Below are 25,848 nucleotides of genomic sequence, written 5' to 3'. Positions count from 1 at the left end.
CCTGCCTACCCTCTTAAACACCCACCATACCATCTTCTCATTTATTTTTTCTAGACAGGGTTTCTTTGTGTAGCCTTGGCTGTACTTGGCTGCACTCTGTAGAGCAGGCTGGCCTCGAACTCACAGAGATCCACCTGTCTCTGGGATGAAAGATGTGGGCCACTACTGCCTGGCTGTACCCACCTTCTTAAAGGAGTCTTTGCCTGTTTTCTTGAGTGGGAAACTAGCACTATAGTCTAGACTGGCCTCAAATGCTGACAGTCTCCTGCCTTAGCCTCCCAAGTGGGATTTTAAAAGTGTGCCAGCACGGCTGGGAGTGATGGCACATGCCTTTAATCCCAGCACTCGGGAGGCAGAGGCAGGTGGATTTCTGAGTTCAAGGCCAGTCTGGTCTACAGAGTGAGTTCCAGGACAGCCAGGGCTATACATAGAAACCCTGTCTCGAAAAACCAAAAAAAAAAAAAAAAAAAGAAGTGTGCCACACACCTAGCTAGCTCTTAAGGAAAATGTGTGTGAGTGTTTTCCCTATAATGGAGAATTGAGGAGTTGTAACAGAAAGAGTTGGCTCTAGAAACCTAAAATGCATACCATGGGATCAGTACTGAAAAGTCTGGCAATCTTTTAGAGTTGTCTGGAAAGTTCTCTCCCTCTACTAAGTCCAGAGCAGCCAGCTTTACCTATAACAAGGAATCTATACTGAACATCTCAGCTTCATCTGTCCACAAGATGCTTAGAGCTGGCTTGGCGTGTTGGCAGACACCTGTAATCTCAGCATTTGAGAAGTAGAGGCAAGGTGATCAGGACATCAAGTCCTTGTTGTGGCTACAAAGTAAGTCTGGGGCAAGCCTGAGGTACGTGAGACTCCAGTTAACACCAGCTTCCCCCAGAAGCTTCATGGAGCAGCCATTGGCAGCAGCCCCAGCCTGGAGAACAGCAGGCTCGGATCTGCTGTGTAATCAGCTGCAATTCAAAACCCAAATCACATATGGGCTAGCAATGCATACAGGGTGTACACGATTAAAACCCTAAAATAGCATTCCCAGAAGCAGTGCCATTTGGTAAATTGCAAAGGAAAATTAAACTTAGACATATTTTGCCAACAGGAAATCTAGGACACACACGCACACACATTTTAAACACATTGAAAGAGATCTTATACCTTTACCCTTGTAAATGATATCAATTATTAATCAATGAAGAAAATGCCACTTAATTACCAATCATTAAAATGTTTGATAATTCTAACCCTATTTGAAATGTTCTGTTTGATTTGTGTAACAATGAGATACCATTTCCTACTGACTGCAGTGGGCAGCTAAGAGTTGGCTTACACCAAATGATAGCCAGGGCATGGTGATTGCTCCCACCTTGTTGGCTGGAGTGAGGCTAAGGACTGCTCAGCAGCCTTGTGGGAGGGGCCAGTCCGTGTCAGAGGCACACAACCAATCACTAATGATAGCATCTGTTTAGTGGGATTCTCCCAACCCCAGGGAATTCTGAGATGCTTCCAAAGGGGGGGGGGGGGTCTCAAGGTTAAAACTCTTAGAACAGCACCAAGATGCTATTTGCCATTTGGAAGATGCTTGGCCTGGTAGGGTAAGACAACAGTGAGTCCATGTTAGCAGCCCAGGCAGTGACCTTGAACTGTACAGTTGTCATGGTGTCTTCTACCAACAAGCACTTCACAAGGGAAACATTTTACTAAAGAACGATGCTGGCTGAGCAGCAACTCTAAGTTAAAAACATCTTGAGTCCAGAGGCAGGAGATATGGCTGAGATTAAGAGCATGGAGTAGTGTTCTTGCAGAGGACCTGAGTTCAGTTTCCAGCACCTGTGTCCAGCAGCTCAGTAATACACACATACACACACACACAGAGAGAGAGAGAGACAGAGACAGAGACAGAGAGAGACAGAGTGAGACAGAGAGAGAGAGAAGGAGGGAGGGAGGGAGGGAGGGAAGGAGGGAGGGAGGAAGGGAGAGGGAGGGAGAAAGAGGGAGAAAGAGAGAGAGGCAGAGAGAGACAGACACAAAGAGAGACAGACAGAGACAGAGAGAGGGAGAGACAGAGAGAGAGGTGGGGGAGGGACTATACATAGATAATTATTAAAAATTTTTAAATCATTTTTAGGGGGCAGGTGTTGGGGCAGTATCTCTCTAAGTAGCCCTGGCTGTCCCGGAACTCAGAATGTAGACCAGGCTGGCATCGACCACACAGAGATCTGCCTGACTCTGCTTCCTGACTGCTGGGATTAAAAGGGTGCCCAGATTTAAAACAAACAAACAAACAAACAAACAAACAAACAATGCCGGGCAGTGGTGGCACACTTTAATCCCAGCACTTGGGAGGCAGAGGCAGGTGGATTTCTGAGTTTGAGGCCAGCTTGGCCTACAGAATGATTTCCAGGACAGCCAGGGCTACACAGAGAAACCCTGTCTCGAAAAAACCAAACCAAACCAAACCAAACCAAACCAAAAACAAAAAAGGAAAAAAACAAAAACCAAAAAACCCAACAACAAAAACAACTTGTGTCCCGAGTCTTCATCTTTTCATGAATTTGTTTGTTTGCTTGCTACCTAGTCATCTGTTGGGATGGGGTCTGAGCTTGTGGGTACACATGTGACAGCAGCACGTGTGGAGGTCAGAGGGCAAGCTGCAGGAGTTGCTCTTTTCCTTCCACTGGACGAGTCCTGAGGCTCCAACTCAGGCTGTTAATCTCAGTGGCAAGTGCCCTTACCTACTGACTGAGCCGCTTCATTGGCTCTAAGTCCCTGCTTTCTGATATCCCATGTGATGAGATGGAGTCCAACACATACACACACACATGCCACACCACATACATACACATACTACATACATATATACTACACACACACATATAATACACATACACACATATATCACCACATACACACATACAGAGCACATACATCACACACACACACACACACACCTCACATACACACATAGCTTTTCTGGTGAGTATTTAAAGAGACACATACACGAGGCCCTCTGTGTTGAAGAGTAGATTTAGACTTTCCTTCTGGAACACTATTTTTATCTGAAAGGATAGCAGGTAACAACTCAGATTTGGATTTGGATATTTGGTAGATATTTTCTCAAAATAGAAAATAACCGTGATACTAGCAGGACCTTACTGTGACCTCAGCTCCCGTGATCACCTTTAATGAATTCCATTAAGGCCCTCAAAGTGCTGGGTAGAGGACAGCAGAATAGGGTGAAGCCCTCTCAAGGGACACAGGGCAGTAACCAGTGAGGACACTCTCAGGGCTGAAAGTGGGCAATGCCACCATGGTGCCAACCTAGAGCTTTAGGTAGGCTTTGGGTTTGTACTGTTTCAGGTTTCTGTAACAGTTTCCTGCGGGGTTGCTCTCTTGTCCGGGTGCCTGACAGATCTGTTTGAACTAACTCTTTAGGAAGGAGATAATATGTCTTTGTTCTTTACCAGAAAGCTGCCATCTGGGTAGAACTCTCAGGACCCGGGCAGTGGTCGTGCATGCCCTTAGTCCCAGCACTCAGGAGGCAGAAGCAGATAAATGGAAATGGATTTCTATGAGTTTGAGGCCAGAGTGGTTTACAGAACAAGTTCCAGGACAGCCAGAGCTATACAGAGAAACCTGTCGAGAGAGAGAGAGAGAGAGAGAGAGAGAGAGAGAGAGAGAGAGAGGAAAAAGAAAAAGAAAGAAGTAATGAAGATGGGAAGAAATCAATCAATCAATCAGTCAATCAACCAATCAATCCCAGGACCTTCCAGGCGACCTAGACGGCCCAGTTTCCACTTAGGGCAGACCATACACTCAGATCCCATTGTTTTGGCCAGTGACAACAGTCCTGCAGCTTCAGCTCCTGGCTTCCTTCACAAGCTGCTGATTATGAGGGAGGAGGCTCAGCCCCAAAGCCTGCTAATAGCTAACTAGCTAAAACCCAGTTGTACAGCGAATAGCCCTGCTGCTGTAAAATCTGTGATAACCAGAAACTGCCGGCTGCATAGCGCTCTTCAGAGACCCCTACTGGGTGCAACCTGGTTCTTGACTTACACTGCAGAAAGGAATGCCCATGGGAGCTGGTTGATAGCAAACTTGAAGTTTCCTAAGCAAAGGAAAGTACACAGTAAGCACCCGGCTAAAACAGGAAAAGAAATAAGCTCAGGCTCTTGCTATATATGTGTGATCGTGTGGCTCTTGGAATTACACTGTATCCAGGTCTCAAGTGAAAAAAAAATTGTATACATTACCTGTTGAGGTTTGGTCTGTTGCTATGTAATGCTAAATATTGTCCCTGGTTGCCTTGGGGACCAGATAATCCTCACGTTACACAAAGTAGTGCTATGTGACTTTGCTCCTTAATTTAAAACTATTGGTTGAATAAAGCTCTATGCCAACAGCCTATAGCTGGGCAGAAGAGGCATAGGTGGGGTTTCAGTTCCTGGGCTTGTGGTCTGTAGAGGACATCAATGGAGAGAAGAAAAAAAAGACAGGGAGAGGGGAAGACTCGGGGAGGGGGGGATGGGGGAGTGGAGGCGGGGCAGGGAGGACTGGCCAATTGGAGGTAAGAGCAGTTCAAATAGAACATGGAAAGTAATAACTCGGGGTTATTGATAGGGTAATAGACATTAGTAGTTTATAGGGAAGAGCCCAGCTCTAGTCCTGATTAAGGCTTATTGTAAATATAAAAGTTTTGTGTCTTCTATCTGGGAACTGAATGATCTGAGGCAGGACAGAAACCCCCGTTTGAGATTAAAATTGATTACAATTACTATCATCATCATCATCTTACTCAGGCTGGCCTTGAACCCATCATCCACCAACCCCAATCCCTCAGATACTGGGGTTATAGGTATGAACCACCATGCTACCACTGCTATACTTATTGTTTATCTGAAGCCTTTTTCTGTGGAGGCTCCAGTGACAGCTCGTGGTTAAGAGTGCTTGCGGGACGAGAGAACGCTCACGTTACACAAAGTGATGCTATGTGGCCTTCCTCCTTAGTTTAAAACTATTGGCTGAATAAAGATGCCGACAGCCTATAGCTGGACCTGAGTTTGAATCCCCAGAACCCACATTAAAAAAGAAAGAAAGAAAGAAAGAAAGAAAGAAAGAAAGAAAGAAAGAAAGAAAGAAAGAAAGAAAGAGGGAAAGAAGGAAAGAAAGAGAGAGAGAGAAAGAGAAAGAGAGAAAGAGAAAGAGAGAAAGAGAGAAAGAGGGAAAGAAGGAAGCAAGCAAGGAAGCAAGCAAGCAAGCAAGCAGGGATGTTTATTTGTGCTTGTAAGGAAGGTCTTAGGAGCTTCAGGCTCAGCAAGAAACTTTTTCTTGAAGGAATAAGAATAATAGAGCAAGACTGTGAACACCTTCCTCTGGCCCATGAGCACACCTCTATACACAAATACAATACATGGGGCCAGAAAGAAAGGAGAGAGGAAGGGAGGAGGATTTTTTTTCATAAATAAAGTATTAAGGTGTTTTGGGGGGCAATATTTAGGTTTATGGATGAGAAAGAAGTCCAGACAAGACAATATAGATTAAAAACAAACAAACAAACAAACAAACAAACAAACAAACCGAAAATCCCTCCGTGTTTAGCCCATGATATAGCTTGACAGGTAATGGTGCCTGCTGCCAAGTCTAAAGACCTGAGATTGAGTCTCAAGACCCACATGGAAGCCCTGACAGCATTTCTCTCTGACAGTAGACATCTGTCTCTTGGCTCTGCAGCATCCTGTGATCTAAGTCAAGTAGTAGAGATTGGAAAAAGGAAGAGGGAGAGAGAGACAGAGAGAGACAGAGAGAGAGACAGAGACAGAGAGAGAGAGAGAGGGAGAGAGAGAGAGAGAGAGAGAGAGAGAGAGAGAGAGAGAGAGAGAGAGACTAGCAAAGAGAGGGAGAAGAGACGCATGGTGCACTTTACAGAGGTGTGAGGTGCCCAGGCAGGGCAGGAACCCGACAGTGAGCAAAAAGCCTGAGGACTGCAGGCAGGAGCACCCCTTCCATCCCCATCACACAGCAGTGCCCCCTCTAGTACTCAGGATACTCTGCTGGTGTCTCACTCTACGCCCCTGCTACTGTTGAGCACCATTCCCTGCACAAGGGCCATTACAGTGAACTGTTAGATCACAGATGCTGTGATCTCAGGCAGTGGGCAGCCATCTGTGGTGACCCTGCAGTCACAAAGGGTCAATCTTGTCCCCTCCACCATGCTGCTTGGGCACCAGAAGCAAACACCGCTGGCCACTTACTAACTTCATCCTTGGGGCCGCCTGTCCTTTAGAAACCTACCAGAGCTCGAACCACAATTCGTGCGCTGGAACTGAGGGCTATCTCCAGACTCCTTCCCTGCTGTACACAGTGTTAACAACTCCTTAGGACATCTCAAACCCCTAGGAGACAAACACACATCTCTCTTAAATTCCTCTCATTCCCGTTCCCCAATTTGATCTAACATGAGCAAAATGCTTGTATGAGGAGACAGGTTACAAGCACAATAAACAAGTGTGCACACTGAGATGCCATTCAGAGAGGATGCTCACAGGTAGGACAGTAAGACTTAATTCTGACAAACCAAGAAGCAGCCAACCAACCCCTAGCTTTCCATGTTAACCCATCATCCAGTAGTTGTTTTGTCTTTTGTCTGTGGACACCTAGGGGGAGTTCTCACCATGTGCGACTCCATAGACCTTGTCCCCTGCTGCTTAGGGGACACTTCACTAGCTCTGACTCTCTCATTGCTCAAAACAAAGTTTAATGTGAATAAATTTGTCATTTTTTTCAAAATCAAAACAAATCATTGTCTTGGGGATGGAAAGGTAGCTTGCTCTTAAGAGTGCGTACTGTTCCTGCAGAGAACCAGAGTTCAGTGCCTGTCTTAGTCAGGGTTTCTATTCCTGCACAAACATCACGACCAAGAAGCAAGTTGGGGAGGAAAGGGTTTATTTGGCTTACACTTCCATGTTGCTGTTCATCACCAAAGGAAGTCAGGACTGGAACTCAAGCAGGTCAGAAAGCAGGAGCTGATGCAGAGGCCATGGAGGGATGTTCTTTACTGGCTTGCCTCCCCTGGCTTGCTCAGCCTGCTCTCTTATAGAACCCAAGACTACCAGCCCAGAGATGGTCCCACTCACAAGGGGCCTTTCTCCCTTGATCACTAATTGAGATAATGCCTTACAGTTGGATCTCATGGAAGCATTTCCTCAACTGAAGCTCCTTTCTCTGTGATAACTCCAGCTGTGTCAAGTTGACACAAAACTAGCCAGTACAGTGCCCAACACCCATGTCAGGTAGCTCACAGCCAGCTGGAACTCCAGATCCAGGGGACCTGATTCTAAGGGCACCTGCACATACACATGTGCATATTCCATACACAAACACACACAGAGACACACACTTATAGAGATGTATGTACATATTCCATACACAGAGAGAGAGAGAGAAACAGAGACAGAGACAGAGAGACAGGCACACACAGAGACACACAGAGACACATAAAAACTAAATCTTAAAACATAATCTCATTGGATAGTCCCAGCTGGCCTAGAACTCACCATGTTGTATAATCTAGCCTTGAACATGCGTAGATCTTTCCCGTCTCTGCCTCCCAAGAGCAGAGATTACAGGAGTGTACCACAATGGTCAGTTTCATTAAGTGGCAATTGAAAAGCTGAGGATGTAATTCATTTAGTAGAGTGTTAACCTGGCATGCATGGAGCCCTGGGCTCAAGTCCCAGTACAGCACAAATCCCATGTGGTAGCAAGAAAATCAAAAGATTAAGGACATCCTAGGTCCGTGAAACTCTGTAAAACACAGTCAATCTGCATAGTGCACTATAGGAGAAGGCGATAAATACTTCTGCGGAAACTAAGGCACAGAAGGGCGCAGTGAATGCATGAACAAATAAAAAGGGGGAAACGAAGTAAATGAGGGGCAGGAGAGGTGCCTCAGCAGTTAGAAACACTGGCTACTCTTGCAGAGGGCCCTGGTTTGGTTCCCAGCACCTGAATAGCTGCTCAGGTCTGTAATGCTGGTTCCAAATCAGACGCCCTCTTCTGGCTTCTGTAGGCACTGCAAGTACTTCGCGCATGCGCATGTGTGCAGGTAAATCATAGCACAAAAATAAAAGTAAATAAGTATCTTTTAAATGAATGAATGAATAAGTGAAAGGGGCGGTGCCCTGGGTGTCTTGTCCAGTGTAGTTGCTCTCTTAGTCCAGAAAGCCATACCCTCCTTCTCGGGAAAGGGAGAAACAGAGGGACTGTTGGATAAAGGGGAGCTCACCAACGGGATAGGGAAGTGTACTAGGTAGGGTGAATGGAAAGGAGTGGGGAGTAGGCCTGAGAAACCAGGAGGGCCGAAAACAAAAGATCAATAAGAACAGCCTGGAAATGACAGCAGCCAGCTAGGGAGGGCTCCTCCCTTGATTAGAATTCATGAACTCCCCTCTTACATTAAGTCTTTATATGACACCTGGCCTTTAATGCAAAGCTGGCTGAGAACATTAAAAATTAAAAGGCGAAGGTAGGCCACATCCATCTCTGATAGCGCGGCTCCCCTCCTATCTGAGGCCTGCACAAAGCTATTACACATTGATAAATTATTTTGGGTAATAGCCGAGATATTACATTGTTTCTGAGTGAAGGTAAAATCTCCCCTGGACACGGGCATTTATCAGGAGTGCCTTTCATCCTATTTATTATGGGCCAAAGGAGCAGGGGCTGAGGCTGGCCTCTGGGGTGCTGGGCTGGGTCTTTTTTTCTTTCCTCCTACCCCCTCCTTTTTCCCTCTAGTGCTCTCCAGATGGGGCATTGATGAAGCTTATGACAAGTTAATTATTAACTTAAGATGCGCAGTTCACCTTTAAAGAGTGGGGCTTCCGGGGAAGAGGGCGTTTGGTGGTTGGGCCGCCAGATCCCCGATAAAACAGATCCCACTTGACCACTGGGAGGAAACTGCAGCTAGGTCCACATTCCATCCTGCCATGCCTGCACCCTGTCTACCCACTGCAAGCTGGCAGCCAATCAGAACTTCGCAGTGTTTTGTCTAGCACAGGGATGAAGGGTGTGGAGGACCACGCTGCCCTCTCTGAGAAGCACACACAGCATCCTAAAGGTACGTCTTGAGTCCTGGCTGCCTCCTGCTGCAGAGCTCCAAAACAGTGCTCTTTGTACCTTCCACACCTGCCTTCTTCCCGCCATTGTTTTTTGAGACAAGGTCTCTCTATGTAGCCTTAGCTGTCCTGGAACTCACTATGTAGAATAGGCTGGCCTGGAACTGACCTGCCTCTGCCTCCTGAGTGCTGGGATTAAAGGCGCCATCATGGGCACCTTCTTTCTCATTTTCCAACCTCCACAGCCTCATTCTGAATGCCTTGAATCCATCTTTGGGGCTTGACCACACCCTAGCAACTGGCTCTGGTGCCTAGAAAGCATTTTATAGGATTATCCAATTATGGTAGTGTCACAGGCAGATAATAGAGTCTGGAGGACTCTGGGACTTCCAGGTTTTTGTGTCCCTGAACAAAAATGTAAACAGACACACAAATAGAGGCAAAAGGATTTCCCAAGGTAGAAGTAAGCCATAGCTGAAGAGAGGCCAAGGCTCAGTGACACTGGGCCACCAAGTGTTGTGATCCTTATAAATATATTAGCCATTTTTCTATTGCTGGGACAGTATACCCTCACCAAAGCAACAGAGAGAAGGAAGTGTTCATTTTGGCTTTGGGTTCCAGAGGGGATACTGTCCATCGTGGTGAGGAAGCCCTGGCAGCAGGAGCAGCCTGGCAGTCAAGAAGCAAAGAACAGGAAGTTGAGGCGGGCTATAAAACCCAACCCCAGTGACATACTTCCTTCAGCACAGCCCACAGCTACCCAAGCAGCATCACTAAATGGGGACCAAGTGTTCAAACACCTGAGCCTATGGTGACATGTTGAATTCAGATGACTAAGACGGTTCATTTACACAGTGCCCACCATCTGTATCTGCGTCCTGTGGGCTTTTCTTTCCTATTCTGTACTCTGCCTGACTTCCTCTTCCTCTCACTGGTTTCTTTCATATGCTAATCTTGGCAGTCTTAGTAATCTTTTCTGACTCCTCCCCTTTCTCAAAGGGGCGTGGTGATGATGTCATCCACTCTGGGTTAGAAAGGGGAGGGGAGAGGACATCCTGGAAAGTGCAAGAGAGGCGCGCCTGGTCGGTGTCCCCAGAGCACATGCTGTGGAGTAGTGCCAGTTGTCAATACTGGCCAAGGTTCATTTGGAATACGCAATTCACCAACCCACAACCCCTCTCAGGAAGTTTCAGGGGCATTTCCTGAGTGCCTGGTATTTTCGAGGCATGATGCTAAATGCTGAGAGCACTCAGTGCTAAGTGATGAGCTGGGCTAAGTGTTGTGCTGAGAACATAACAACATTGAAGATCCAGTCCCCAGCTGCCCAGATCCAGCTGCCTCTTCCTCCCAGGTGCTGGGATTAAAGGTGTGACCTACCACCACCCAGCTGCTATGGATGCGTTAATCCCCCAAGATGAGGGAGCTCACTGGCTTTCCCAGCCCTTCGTAGGAGTCAGCTTCAACTCCCACTAAGTGCCTGAGTTGGATGGTCAATGCACACAGTTGGAAAGGAAGGTAACCAGAGTAGGGAATTTTGAACCTTGGTGAGCAGAGTAAGTGCAGAGTCTCTCCCTGAGGCCCCAGGAATGAAAGCCTGCTTTCTAGAAAGCAAGAGCCACCAGCTTAGCTCACAGGAAGTATCCTCGTCCAAGCGCTAGTCACAAAAGGTGACAACCCAGCAAAATACAAAGGAAGTATCCACTGTAGCTTGATGGCAGCGAGACATTAAAGACTTCATTGCTGTGGGCAGAACCAGAGTGAGTCTTCTATTCCTAGCTTGTCTGCCTAAGGGTCTGACACTCCCAGTACCGAAGCCAGCAGAGGAGGTCTGCCACCCAGGCACCCAATCCCTCTGGGCTCAGTTTCCAACAGTGTATAGGAGCTGTCCAAAGTATGGTGTAGATGGGTGTGCAGAGGCCTGGAGGTAGGGTCCAGGTGTCTGTGTCTTGCGCCACCTCTCCTCCCAGCTCCCCCTATACTAATGACTGACTCTCAGTTTAGCTTTCAGTCTCCCAACCAACCTGGCCCTCCCCGCACCCATCTTCTTTCTCCAAAGTCCAAATAGGACTTCCAGCCCCTGCAGATGGATGAGTCTGAGGGTTCTGTAAGTGCTGGCTGCTGATTGGCTGTGCTGTGGATGGCTGTCAGGCTGTCTCAGCTCCTTAACAAGCTTTGTCTGCCTAGAGGAGGCAACACATCTAAGGGCTGACTGCCTGTCCTGTGGCACTTTCCTTCTTCCCCATAGATTCTGATAGACGGAGCCATCTCAGTGGACTACTGAGAACAGGCCTCTCTTAGCAAGTGTGAAGAGGCAGGAAAGTGGCTGAGGCCAAGACACTACATCTTCCACGGTGTAAAGCATAGTTAAACGCCAATCTTAAAGCCTTGCAGAATGAACTCATCGATAAGGGACAACATTGGCAGCTGGTGCCTCTAGGGTATTCACCTCATGCCAGGCACTTTGTTGCTCGCATCTCTCCTTTTAATGCTCCCAGGAATCCAGGAAGCTGGGGTTGCAGAGGCTCAGAGAGACCAGCAGAAAACCTGCTCCTAGATTTGATCCAGGGTCTCAGTGGCAACCCACTCGGGCCTCCATTACAGACAGGGCAATCCCTTGTCCTGGAGTGGAGTCAGTGGCAGAGCTAGGACAGTATCCTCCGTGTTCATGCCCTGCTTTCCTCTGCTGTGCTACGCATAGAACTCAGCTCCTCTCCCCTCCCTTGTCCCAGAGCTAGTGGGACGTCAGCAGGGGAGAGGGTCTTCGAGCACCAGCAAGGTGTTGTCAAACAATCTAGGTGAGGATGGGTCTGCATGAAGCTGTTTTAAAGATGGAGTCAGGCAGGAGTAAGAAGGAATCTGAAATTTGCTGGCGGCTGGGATGGGTCCAGGAAGTGTGTGAGAGAAGGCCCTGTCCAGGAGGCTGCTGGGGTTGGGGTAGCTCTGAAAGGGAAGCTAGCAGAGTCCAGGATCTGCTGAGGCAGAAGTCCTGGTGGTGTGGAGACAGAGCCCCTGAGGAAGAAAGGGGAAGGCACCATCTGCAAACTCAGGCTGACTCGGGCAGAGAGGTGCGGGCAGCACTCACTGAGGAAGAGCAGGGCGTCCTTATGATGGAGAGGAGGAGGGAATCTATTGACACACAGGATGGCACGGTCATTTCCTAACCCAGAGTCACTGCTGGTGTTTCCAGGGCTTCCTTGGGTCACCGTTGATCACTGGGGAAGAAAACAGATGCTAAGAGTGCCTTAGAAGTGCATTTCTCAGTACTGGGTACTAGGTGAATATCTTTGTCTGCTATTTGGACAAGTAACTGCTATAAATATTTTAATTTTGTTTTGTTTTTCAAGACAGGGTTTCTCTGTGTAGCCCCTGGCTGTCCTGGAGCTCTCTTTATAGACCAGATTAGCTTTGAACTCAGAGATCCACCTGCCTCTGCTAGGATTAAAGTCATGTGCCACCCTACTTGGCCTTATTTCAGTTGTTTTAATAACTATGTATTGTTAATGTCAAAACCACAGCCTTATACAAGCTAACATTCTACCACTGAGCTACACCTCAAAGCCCTTAATCATTTTGGTCTTGAGTCAGGGGTTTGCCATGGACCCAAGGTTGGCCTCGGACTCACAATGTGGTCCAGCTAAATTCTCCCCATCCTCTAGTCTCAGCCTCTCGGGTACTAGAAAATGGACAGGCGCCATCACACAAAGCTTTTAATCACATTTTTCCAAACCAGATTTATTTTTAATGGAAATCCATGTCAAACTTGGACCATTAAAAAAACTCTGAATTTCCAGCCAGTCAAGAAAGGCTTTTTATCAGGATAAAGAAATACACATGGAACACAGAGGAAAAGACCCTGTGCAAGACAGAGGTGAAGTTGGGGAGCCAAGGCCTGTCGAGAGCTTTCATGATGGAGGGCTGTATTTTTAAATAAAAGCAAGCTTAAAATAATCAAACTATATAATAATTGCACACTCAGAGACTAAGCCTAAAGATTGCCCCCCTACCTATACAATTAAAACCTGACTTTTAATTTTAAAAAGTATTCATTTGGCTATTTAGGTTTTGAGACATGATCTCATATGTTGCCCTGATTGGCCAGAACTGCTATGTAGACCAGGCTAGCCTCAAACTCATAGATCTACCTCCATTTGCCTCCTGGGTGTATGTATTAACAAGCCTGGTTTTGTTTGTTATTGTTTTTCTTTTTAATGTTGGCAAGGAAAGGGATATAGAAAATTCACCAGGGTTTTACCTCTCATTTTAGTTTCCGGGTCATTGGAGGCCTCTCCACTTCTAAAATGAATGGCGCTCTCAGGTGAGAAGGGGTGTTTTCTCCATTCTATCCTGTTGGCAGTTTGAGAGTGAGACTTTGTGCATCAGATAGGCAAAGGAATGACAATTACCCAGGCAGGGCTCATAAGTAGGCTGGCCTTACCACCAAAGCCTCTGCTAATTCCACAGTCTTAATCCCAGCAGTATCTCAAAGGGCTAGGCTTTAACCTGGCTATTTATGAGTTAATGTTGCCATGGGAAGGGTGTGTGTAAAAGGGTCTAGGGGAAGCTGGGGGGGGGGGGTGAGTCTTTATAAACCCAGTATTTCTGCATTCAGAGCCTAGTGAGGGGACAGTGGTCAGAAGGAAACAGAGAGAGAGAAAGATATCAAGTGTAGTAATCAGAATGAAAAATGGAGCCCCGGTTACTTTAAACAAGAGCTAATTCATCACCGTGCGAGTGGATAAGTAGCTGAGTTTCAGGCGTTCAGTAAGTTCCCCGTTCTGCTCCAAAAATTATTCCACCCCTGTCTGCATGCTCGCATAAATCATCCCTTCTTCACATCAGCTCCGATTACCAATTACTCCTGCCTGGGCCACGCTTCCCCTGCCCAATGCAGTCCAAAGCGCTTTGCCTTTTCATTTTACAAATGCTTTAACGGCCCCCTCCTCTTCCTTTCTTTCTTTCTTTCTTTCTTTCTTTCTTTCTTTCTTTCTCTTCTGGTCCCTCCCCTTCCCCAATCTTCTATTCTGTCCTCTCCTCTCCCTTCAGCCTCTTCAGCCTCTTACCTGTCCTCTGCTCCCAGGTTCTGGCCAGTCTGACTGTGGGCAGCTGAGCCACTGTGAGATCTAGCAGCACTCACTGTGATCGGTGATCGCTTGTGGGAAGGTGACATCCCCTACCTTTGGAGTTTGTAGCAACAATAATCCAAGCCCAGCCTATGTCCTGGTCTATAAACTCAGACAGAGCTTTCCTCTGGGGTTCTCCTGAGCTGCGGAGGTAAGGAAAGGCTAGAAAAGGCTGGCTCTCCCTGGAAAGAGGCTACGTCCTCCCTTAGGTTTTTCACGGTGATAATAGTATCATAAACAAAACCTGTGATGTGAGTCAGCCACTGAAGCTGTTTGTGAGACTGTGGAAAGCTCCTGTTCCACCCCAGAACCAGCCAGACCTCAGCCATTAGTGGTTCAGGGACTATGGCAACATTTCAATTCCACACATATCCTATTTTATTTTATTAAAAAAATACACTTATATTTGTTCATTTTATTTTATGGGTGTTTTGCCTGTATGTATCCGCGTAATACCACATATATGCTCGGTGCCTACAGAAGTCAGAAGAGGGCATTGGATCTCCTCTCCTTCCTCTCCTTCCTCTTCTTCCTCTCCTTCCTCTCCTTCCTCTCCTTCCTCTCCTTCCTCTCCTTCCTCTCCTTCCTCTCCTTCCTCTCCTTCCTCTCCTTCCTCCTCTTCCTCCTCCTCTTCTCCTCCTCTTCTCCTCCTCTTCTCCTCCTCTTCTCCTCCTCTTCCTCCTCCTCTTCCTCCTCCTCTCCTTCCTCTTCTTCCTCCCCCTCCTCTTCTCCTCCTCTTCCTCCTCCTCTTCTCCTCCTCTTCTCCTCCTCTTCCTCCTCCTCTTCCTTCTCCTCTTCCTGCTCCTCTTCCTCCTCCTCTTCCTCCTCCTCTCCTTCCTCCTCTTCCTCCCCCTCCTCTTCTCCTCCTCTTCCTCCTCCTCTTCCTCCTCCTCTTCCTCCTCCTCTTCCTCCTCCTCTTCCTTCTCCTCTTCCTCCTCCTCTTCCTCTTCCTCTTCCTCTTCCTTCTCCTCTTCCTCCTCCTCTTCCTCCTCCTCTTCCTCCTCCTCCTCCTCCTCCTCCTCCTCCTCCTCCTCCTCCTCCTCCTCCTCCTCCTCTTCTTCTTCTTCTTCTTCTTCTTCTTCTTCTTCTTCTTCTTCTTCTTCTTCTTCTTCTTCTTTTTTTGAGACAGGGTTTCTCTGTGTAGCCCTGGCTGTCCTGGAACTCACTCTGTAGACCAGGCTGGCCTCAAACTCAGAGATCCACCTGCCTCTGCCTCCCAAGCATAGGGTTAAAGGCATGTGCCACTACTGCCTGGCAAACAAAGTCTCTGATAGCGGAGGATGGTTTCGATCCATCAACCTCTGCATTATGGGTCCAGCATGCTTCCGCTGTGCCACTCTACTACCTACTTCTTTGCTTCTTAAAATGAACTCTATATTAGTTCACTTTCAGGAGCCTAACTTTGTCCTTCCCAAAAATGCGTGTGCTTGAGGTGAATTTTAACTCCCCCCAATAGCTGGGAAAGCAAGAGTTTAGCTGCTGCACCCATAAATTCAACTTGCAACTGACTATGTGGGTGCTGGGGATTAGAGTTCAGGTCTTCAGGTTTATATGGCAAATACTTTAGTGACCAAGCCATCTTCCCATCCAAAATAAAGCTAAAACTTCACAGTGGACTAGTTGGCCCAAGAGCCTGATAGCCAAGCTACTTTCACTCCAAGGGACTTTAATTCAAGATTATACCCCAGGCCTAGAAAGGTAGACACGCTTACTAGGTGTCTCTGTGCACACTTTGAGACATACTGGGCTAGCCTGGTCTTTAGATCTGGTTTACCTTGTAACCTTAGGGAAAGGACTTATTTTTCCATTTATTACTTGTTTCTGCCCTCCCTGATGGAGATCAGAGAAGGCCAGGTCAGCCTAGGAGTGAGGGTTTCCAGGGCAGTTCTAAAACCAACAAGGGCGGTGTCGATTGTTCCCCTCTGCACCTGCCCGGGACAGAGATCGAATCTCACCATGGGCTTCTGCGTGCTGGCCTTCCTGATAGCTCATGGTTGTGACTGCACTTGAGAATTATACATTCCTGGAAATTTGAAAATTCTAAAGTAATGTCGGTGTAAAAATATAGCTGTCACCTCAAAATGTATAAAGAATAGTTTATTCTGGAGCCAAATATGAATGACCATAACTTGGAAACACAGATTCAGATTACCCCAGATATCATATTCCAACTTGCTAACCATTTCATGAAGTTTGTTTCGAAAGGTATTTATTTATTTATTTATTTATTTATTTAATGTGTCTGCATGAACATATGCACACATGTGCGTTTAAGTTGTGTGTGTCTGTGTGTTTGTAGAGGTCAGACAAGGGCACTAAACCCTATGGAGTGTTTGTGGGACACCCAGCTTGGGTGTGGGTGCTGGGATTTGAACTCTGATCCTCAGGATTGCACAGCAAGTGGTGCTAACTAAAGTCATCTCTTCAGCCCCACATAAAATGTTTACAGTAATAGAACATAGAAAGCTAGAAATTAAGGCACTTCTCAAATACATGGAATGGGAGCCATCAAGTAGGAGGGTTTTAGCAGAGTGGGGGAGTCTTTGCTGTATAGGCTTTAAGTGCTAATGACATTCTTAGCCTTTAGATTAGTGGAAGATAGGGGTCTGCACACTCCAAAAGAATGTAACATAAGACACAGAGATAGGCACTAAATGTCCAGTAAGGGTCTGAAGGTAACCCCAGCCAATTTTGTAACATCCAATCATGTTACATTCCAAGTCTCTATGGTTAGCCAATCTCTTTGGCAGAATGTTTGATGGATGTGGCTTATTTTTCCCCAGAAAGCATAGGTTCACACTGGATTCCAGGCCAGTTTTGGGTTATCATTTGCTATGGTTTTTGTCCCCTCCAAAATTCGGTTGACACCTAATCTCCAATGCAGCAGTGTTGAGAGGTGTGGCCATTGGGAGACAATAAAATCCTAAAGGGACTGTCCCCATGAATAAAGCTGGGGACGTTTATGAAAGGAATTTGTCTCCTTGCCTGTCTTCCTTCTGCTAGGAGAGGACATAGCATCTCTCCCTTGGTTGAACACAGTGTTCGAGGCTCAGAGCAGAGACCAACCAATGAACCAGACAAACAAATGAAAGATTTAAGAAACATTTGGGGGCAGGGATGGGGTGGGGCAGGGAGGAAAGACAGGAGGGAAGGAGGCTAGGTGGTTTTTTCTTTCTCATCACTTACTAATTAAATTAAAAATGAGGCTAGGATGGATCCCTGTCATAGTTGTACAGCAATTACCTAGCATGTATAATCAACACCACTGCAACAGTGTGTGTGTGTGTGTGTGTGTGTGTGTGTGTGTGTGTGCGTGAGAGAGAGAGAGAGAGAGAGAAAGAGAGAGAAAGAGAGAGAGAGAGAGAGAACTCTTATGTGTTGTAAGGTGGCCACCACAGAAAACCACTCAGACATAATTTAAGCCAATAGAAAATTATTAGCTGGCCAGTGACATGAGTGCAGTCTCAAGCCCCTTTCAGCATCTTTAAGCACAAAAATCACATCCTGGATTGAGGTACCTCGGTTATGAAGAACGACCGATTAGTCTGAAGCAGAAAAGAAACCAAAAAACAAGGGTAGTACATTTAGGAACTTTTCTGGAACTATGGGCTTTTATGGATTGGGTCTTTACTTTTGTTGCTGCCTACATGCTGGGTACTTCTGTCATGGTGTCAGTTGTGCTAAGTTCTGGGGGCCTGCTCTCTCTCTCTCTCTCTCTCTCTCTCTCTCTCTCTCTGTGTGTGTGTGTGTGTGTGTGTGTGTGTATGTGTGTGTGTGTGTGTGTGAATTTATTCCATCTCTTGGATGAGTTCAAATGGAAGCCAGAGTTTTCATGTTTTTCATGACTTAATAATTCATTATTTTGAAATTCCACATTGCCAAAGAATATTGCATGTCACCCATGTTCATGTAGATCTCTATATCTACCCACCAACTATCAAAGAGCAGACCACAAGCTAGACGCAGAAAAGACTCATTCGATTTTGTTGAGATCTTGGGAGCCAGGGGAGTACGTGCACTGGGGAATGAGTGCAGGAGGAGGGGAGACATCATGAAGAAGCTAAACAGACTAAGCAAGGAACATTTCTTATATAAACAAATGGAGGGCATTTGTATGCCAGCAAGCAGGCTGGGAGGGCAAGCCCTTCCCTGGTAAATATGGCAGGTGTTTTCTGGTGGGTAGGAGCTTCCTGGTGTGACCCTGTGAGTGCAGAGCACTGCTGAGAACTTTTACCTTTTACCTGGCCACCATATCTTCACAGGATGGGCCGTGATGGCAGCACCGCAGAGCAGGCACTCACAACAGTATGATCCTGGCTGCCTCGCATCTGGGGGCACTTTGTGCTGTTAATCTGCCCTCAGTTCCTCACTTTTCAGTGTGGAAAGCTGAAAGTTCCCACAGGGTCTCTTATAAAGACTGAAGCTGTCATTTGTAGGGTGAAAACTACCTCTCCCTGCTAAATGGAGGATTAAATAAATGACATACTCAAGTTAATTAACTACTTTCTCCTGTTTGGGCACAGTTTTTCTAATGTCTCCTTTTTATTGGAGTCAACTCTTTCTGCATGGAATCCCTGTAGAGTTCTGGGGAAGAGGCCTGCAGCTGGGGGTGGCACAGGAAAAGGCATCACACACCTGTAAGATTAGGTGAGACTCAGGCAGAACTGTCAGGAACAGCCCTTGGCTGAGAGGGCTCCATCCAGCAGTGGCGGCTGGGAACAAGTTTCTCCTATCTCTGAATTCTTCTGTGGCCATGGGACAACAGTGAGACTGCCTTCTTCACCTTCTTCTTGGTCATCCACACTCAGGAATGTGACTGGTCCCTTCTGGTCTTTCATGTATTTGCCTGAAATTGGACAGAAGGCAGCCCAGTCTGCGGGAAGAGTTTGGTTGCTGTCCGTGGTACTTAAAGATCAGCGCTGGAAGCCGACTTTAATCTCAACATTTTACAGATGTGAGAGCATCAGGACCTGGCTCCGGCTGGTCCTCTCTGATCCTCGTTCCTTTGGTGTTAGCCTTCACCATCTTAGGATGTAGCGATCCTGAGAATTACTGGAATAGCAGGAACTGAATGGTAATTTTGAGTACTTGATCCCACGCGAGGGTCCCCCTCCGTCGGGGCACAGAGCTGGGGTTATGTCTAGATCTCCTACTGTCTGATCCAGAGTTTGGCTACACTCGAGTGGGTACACACGGAACTGGGGTACAGTGCTGTGTTCCTGTAATGTGTCCATCATGCTTGCCAGGGACGCGTTAGGATGGAGAGATGATTTTCTCAAAAAGCTTATGCTGGGGCTGGAGAGATGGCTCTGTGGTTAAGATCACTCACTGGCTGCTCTTCCAGAGGACCAGGGTTTAGTTCCCAGCATCCACATGGAAGTTTACAAACATCTGTCATTCCAGCCACAAAGGATCAGACACCCTCTTCTGATCTTCTGGTCACAGATAAATATGTAGGCAAAACTCACATATTCATACCATGAAATAAAAAGAATTAAAATAAAAGGCTTATCCTTAGCCTACGTACTCTCTCTTTCTTACTTTTTTTTTTTTTTTTTTTTTTTTTTTGAGACTGGGTTTCTCTGTGTAGCCCTGGCTGTCCTGGAACTCACTTTGTAGACCAGGCTGACCTCCAACTCAGAAATCCGCCTGCCTCTGCTTCCCGAGTGCTGGGATTAAAGGCGTGCATCACCACGCCCATGCATCACCACGCCCGGCTTACTCTTTATTTCTTACTCCTCACTCTGGCCCTTCTTCTCCTGCCTAGATGCCAGGGCTAAGATTCTAAAGTGGTGTAAGGTTAAAGGTCAAAGCCTCCCTTCTTTGACATGATAGTTGCTTTTGTGAGGGTCTCCATATGTCTCCCATATGACAGCCAGCTACAGCCCTGTCTGATGTCTTCCCCAGCTGGGGCCTCCTAGCCATGCCTTTATTTGTGATTGAATCTATCCTGGGACTAGGCTTCTATCAGGATCTTAGAGGAGTCTGCTGCTAATGACAGGTGCTTTCTCCCTGGTCAAGGCCTCTGCTCTACTCAAAGCCTCCCTCCAGGCTGTGCCTAGCCAGCCCTAATGCACCCAAGGTCTGCCCCCGTGGCTCTCAGGCTCAAGCTGTAGCTGGCCTTCAGGCTCCTGTCAGCTTTCTCCCCTCTGTGGAAAAAGCTCATTCCACAGAAGCTCAGACTCCACATCTACAGGGATGTTTCCACCTCGGCGTTGGGCTAGGTCCTTGAGAAAGAACCACAACACCCCTGTACTGGCCGTCCCAGAGTACCGCAGCAGATGGCCAAGTGAGGCACTGCACTTCATTCGAGTTGCTGAAAACTGACCGGAGTGTGGCAAGTAGAACTGACAGCTGGGAAATGAGGAGGAGCCAGGTCTTGGAAAATATTGGGGGTTCTTTGTTTGTTTTCCACTGGTTCGTGATGAGCGAACCAACTAGACTAGGAAAGTTGCAGGTTCTTGCCACTTCTAGGAACACTGCTATTGGGTCAGCCCTTCATAAGGGGCCACTTCTGAAACCTGAGATGCTGCTCAAATGCTTGCTAAGAAGAGACTAATAACTAAACGAGCTCTGTGTGTCTTCCTGACCTCAGGGCACACTTAACTGGCCGTTCACTCTGGTTCTCAGAGTCAGACCCTCCAACTCAGGGACAAAGCACCCATCATAAGGAAAGATCCATTCCTAGGTGACTGGCAGGCTTGTGGAACTAATCAGAATCCTTAAGTGGCTGAGAAATGAACTAGCTATTAAAACCTGTCTTTAATAAGAAAAATAAAGTTAGGAAATGGGTGCAATTAGTAAGTCATAATAAAAAAACAGGTAAAGGGTCACTTAGAAAAATTAAATGCTAGAGAGATATATAAATCATAGGGTTCTGTGGCACGCAAATGGAATGGTCTGGCCAGAGTTAGCTGATGAACTGAGAGAGCCCTTGACATCTGCTTCCAGGGGACAAGAGTGGACAGACACAAGAGATAGTTGGAGAAGAAAAACAGGGAACTTGAAAAACAGGAGGAAGACCGATTCTAGCATCACCCCACCTCACACACCCCATCTCCTGCCACCCCAAGGAAGCTGTAAGTTCTGTTTGTAGACAGGTCATAGAAAAAAATTTTTACGATTAAAAATTTATGATAAATTTTATGAGTAGAAAATCCAGTAAGCAGCTGGAGGGTAACAGAAGCCGGAGCCATCAACTCCGATGGCAGGTTTACACAGAAGCCATGCCGGGAAGCCATGATGCCTTCTTATGCTAACTAATTTGTAACATGAGTGGGAAGAGGGGCAACTGAAGATTTAGTGCTTTTTGATTTTAGAAAAGCCTTTGATTCAGTGTCTCGTGAAATCTGACCGGCAAAATTAATTTCAATTGGCACGGACAGGGATCGTCCCTGAGATGGAGCTTGGCTGAAAGTCTATAAACCCAGGTGTGATAAACGGGGTGAGGGGGGGCACAGACGGGGGGGGTAAGGGGGAGGCTTGGGTTTCAGCTGGCAGGGGCGGGATGAGAGAAGCAGACTCTTTCATCAAGTATCCGTCTTCACAGATGTGAGGTTCATAGTCGATAGGTGAAATGGGTGTGTGTAATTCAGCCAGGCAGACATGGAAAGCTAAGGGAGGAAGACAGGAGAGATGGACACAGAGCAAAATGCTCACCCCAAATTAGTGTGCGCTGCACAGCAGGGTGCCCAGTACCTGAAGCAGCAACTCCCAGCTGGGAGCAGAAGTGTGAGTCCAGGTAAGACAGAGGGGACCTCGAGGGGCCTGGACCCCAAGGCCCTGGCTTAACCTCTCTCTCTTCCTCCCCCTCCCTCCCCTCCCACCCCTCCCATCCTCTGTCTTAGTCAGTGTTCTATGGCTGTGAAGAGATACCGAGACCACAGCAATTCTTATTTTTAAAAGAACACTTAATAGGAGCTTGCTTGCAGTTTCAGAGATTGAGTTCACTATCATCTCAGCAGTGAAGCATGGCAGCACACAGACAGACGTGGTCGCTGAGGGTTCTGCATCCGGATCTGAAGGCAGCAGGGAGAGCCACTGGGCTCAGACTCCTGACATCCCAAAGCCCACTTCCACTAACACATCTACTCCAACAAGGCCACACCTCCTAATCCCTCTCAAGTGATGTCACTCCTTGATGACCAAGCATTCGGATATAAAGGCCACAGAGAGACCATTCTTATTCAAACCACCACAGTCTCTCCCTATCTCTCTGTGGGGGAGTTGGGGCATGGGGTGGGCATGGGGTGAATTGGGGTAACCTCAGGCATTGTCTACCTTTTTTCTTATGACTGGGTCTTTCTCTGACCTGCGATTTTTTAGTGTTAGACTAGTTGGCTAGGGAACCCCAAGGATCCACACGTCTTTACTTCCCCCGCTGCTGAGACTACATATACGTACCACCATGCCCTCCTTTCTAAAGCAGTGACTTCTGGAGATTGAACTTGGGTCCTTGTGCTTGCAAGCAAACATTTTACCCACTGACCCCACCCCCACCCACCACCCACCCCGGCCACCTGATCTGGGATTACTTTCTTTACCATATTTTGGCTTTGCCCATTCTCCCATTAATATTGGCCTAAAGCTGGTTTTGCATATGACTGAGCAATGCCTATAATGAGACTAATGAGGTGAAGCTGATCCCCCAACCCCCCAAAAAGCCATGTTCATGTCCAGACACATGTGGATCCTTTATAAAGGAAAACTGAAACTTTTGGGTTTTGTATTTTTAATTAATTTTTTTCTTATGTGCATGAAGGTTTTGCCTGGATATATGTTGTCTTAGTTAGAGTTTCTATTGCTGTGATAAAACACCATGACCAACTTGGGCATTTTCTTAATTAGTGATTGATGAGGGAGGGCCCAGCCCATTGTGGGTGGTGCTATCCCTGGGCTGGTGGTCCTGGGTTCTATAAGAAAGCCAGATGAGCAAGATGTGAGGAGCAAGCCATTAAGCAGCACCCCTCCATGGCCTCTGCATCAACTTCTACCTCCAGGATCCTACCTTGTTTGAGTTCTTGCTCTGACATCCCTCGGTGATGGACTACATGCAGAAGTATGAGCCAAATAACCCCCTTTCTTTTGCTAGCTTGCTTTTGGCCATGGCGTTTCGTCACAGCAGTGGTAATCCAAACTAAGATAGGAAGTGGAAGAGGCGAGGAAGCTGCCACCGCAGAGCCTTTGGAAAGACTTGGCCGTGCTGTTCCAGAACTGTAGGAGAATGCGGTTTCTGTTGTGTTAATATTCATTTGTGGGGCCTTAGTCTAAGAGTCTCTGGGAGATCACACAAGGCTTGCTGGGAAGCTGGGTGTCTTCTGGAGCAGCTGTGTGCTGGAAAGCTCAGAGTGAAGAGCTTCCAAAGCTCCAAGGAAACCTCCCTAGACTTGCGATTGGCTAATAAGAGCCCAGCCTCGACCTGAAACCATCCTGAGAGAGCTTGCACAGCTGCTGCCCATCTTAGAGAAATGGAGCAACAGCCACAGGCCAAGCACTCCAAAAGAAATGCCCCCCCCCCCCGTAGCCCCTGTTTCTTTATGAGAGTTCATGTGAATTAGAATTTTTTTTTAAAGGCCTGCAAAGTTTCCTGTGTTGAAGGCTTGGTTCCCAGTTGCTGGCACTAATGAGAGGTGATTGGATGAGGAAGGTGCTAACTTCATCAATGGGTTAATCCCAGAATGGGGGTACATACTGAATGACTGTTAGCACGCAGGGGCTGCTGGGGGAAGTGCACAACTGGGCTCTGACTTGGAAGGCATGTCTTGCCCCTGCTGCTGCTTCCTGCTATCCGGTCCTTCCCCCTCCCTCCCTCTCTCTCCCTCTCTCCCTCTCTCCCTCTCTTCCTCTCTCCTCCCTCTCTTCCTCTCTCCTCCCTCTCCCTCCCTCCTCCCTCCCCCTCCCTCCTCCCTCTCCCCCACTCTCCCTCTCTCCTCCCTCTCCCCCACTCTCCTTCCTCCCCCCTCCTCCCCCTCTTCTTCCTCCTCTTATTTCTGGCTTCATTCATTGAGCAGCTTCCCTTTCCCATGATGTTTTGCTTTACCATAGCCCAAAAGCAAAATAGTGTACAGGACTGAAACCTTTGAAGCTGGAACCCGACACAATCCTCCCTGCCTTTCTTTGTGTTTCTGCGGTATATGTCAGAACAGTGGAAAAAACCTGACTAACAAAGATGGAGTGGAGACTACCCCCCAGCCAGTGCTGGGCAAGCACAGGAGGGCGATGGGAACAGCTCCTGTTTAAGTCACCCTGAGTGCTGTGATTCAGTGCTATTGTCTTCAGAAATTGCTAAGATCACTCAGGGAGGTGGGATTCTGACCAGAAGATATGAGAGTTATTCCCAGCAGGCAGAGCTGCCAGGGGAAGAAGGGGTCACATGGATGGAAAGAGTTTGTAGCTGCACCCATGGAAATGAGTGTTAGAAAGCAAGAATAGGGCCCGGGAAGGGAAGGATGGAAGCTCTTGAGGACAGATCTTGAATTGGAAAAGGAATAGACGGTAGGTAGATGCTAGAGCCCAGGCAAGAGTGATGACAAGAAGGGCATGGAAATGCCATTGGGTGGTTTGTCAATAATCAATAGGGATGACTTTTTCACTTACTAATGCTCATTATGTGCCAAGGGACTTGCTGATGGCTTCATCTTCATTTCCTTATGGAAGGAGGAACTAGGATTAATCCAGGTACAACCTAGATTCACTGCAAATAACCCTGGCCTGTGCCCTAGTGTGAAATGCCTCTGTCCTGCCCCACCCGCTGCACCAATGTGCACATGTCCTGCAGCGGCATATGGCCCTGAACATGGGTGTCCCTACTCACTGTGCAGACCAGGTTGCTGGCCTACTATGGAGAAGATGGTCCTTGGTTTGAGCCACAGGCTCACAGTGCAGACAGGACAGCTTCTGCACTGAGGAGGGCATGCCTACTTGCAAGGGGAGTTTGTGGCTTTGTGTAATAGGCTACCTGGGGAGCATTAGACCCAGTGAGACACATGAATTCCCTGGGGCACCATTGAAAAGTCTACCCAGGGTGAGTTCAGGAAAGGCCCAGTTAGAATGTCAGAAGTCTAGCTTTCTGCTAGCCTTCCTTTGTTTTGGCTTTTCTCAACTTGATAGTAAGACTGGCCTTAACCCTGATAGCTTCCTTGGAAATCAGCGACCCCAGAGACTAGCTCTAGGTACATTTCCTGCGGCTTCATCAAAAGCCCCAGCCGTGACTGTCAATGGCTCCTGGGCCTGGTGTCCACATTAAGGACTAGGATAGAATCTGCTCTACCAGAAAAGCACAAGTCCAGAGTGACAAGCTGAAGGCAGCTCTCACTGAGCTTGCCCACCCATACACACTGAGACAAGGGCTTCAGAGTGAGCCCTTTGTACAGGAGATGAGCCCAGGAGGCAGGAGCAAGAACATATAAGTGAAGGACTAGGGAAAGAAGAAAGCAACAGAGGGTGAGTCACTGCACAGGCCATGTCATGGACAAGGGGGACTCTGTTCCACCGAAGCCTTGGGAACACGGTGCAGGGGAAGCTGACGGATATTTACCAGCACACGAATTCATCACTGGTTGAGGGAAGAGCATTGGTCATTAACTCTCAATGCAGGCCCCAACTCCATTCAGGG

At 47.4% G+C, this 25,848-nt stretch overlaps 1 pseudogene; it reads right to left on the bottom strand.

Moving 5' to 3' along the window:
* Positions 1-14,088: 14,088 nt before the first annotated feature.
* Positions 14,089-19,259, bottom strand: Gm52007 (annotated as a pseudogene).
* Positions 19,260-25,848: the final 6,589 nt, after the last annotated feature.

Source organism: Mus musculus, chromosome 12 (assembly GCF_000001635.26).
Source record: "Mus musculus strain C57BL/6J chromosome 12, GRCm38.p6 C57BL/6J".
Taxonomy (NCBI): Eukaryota; Metazoa; Chordata; class Mammalia; order Rodentia; family Muridae; genus Mus; species Mus musculus.
The sequence above is the reverse complement of the archived record's forward strand: the minus strand, read 5'-3'. Positions and strand labels throughout refer to the sequence as shown.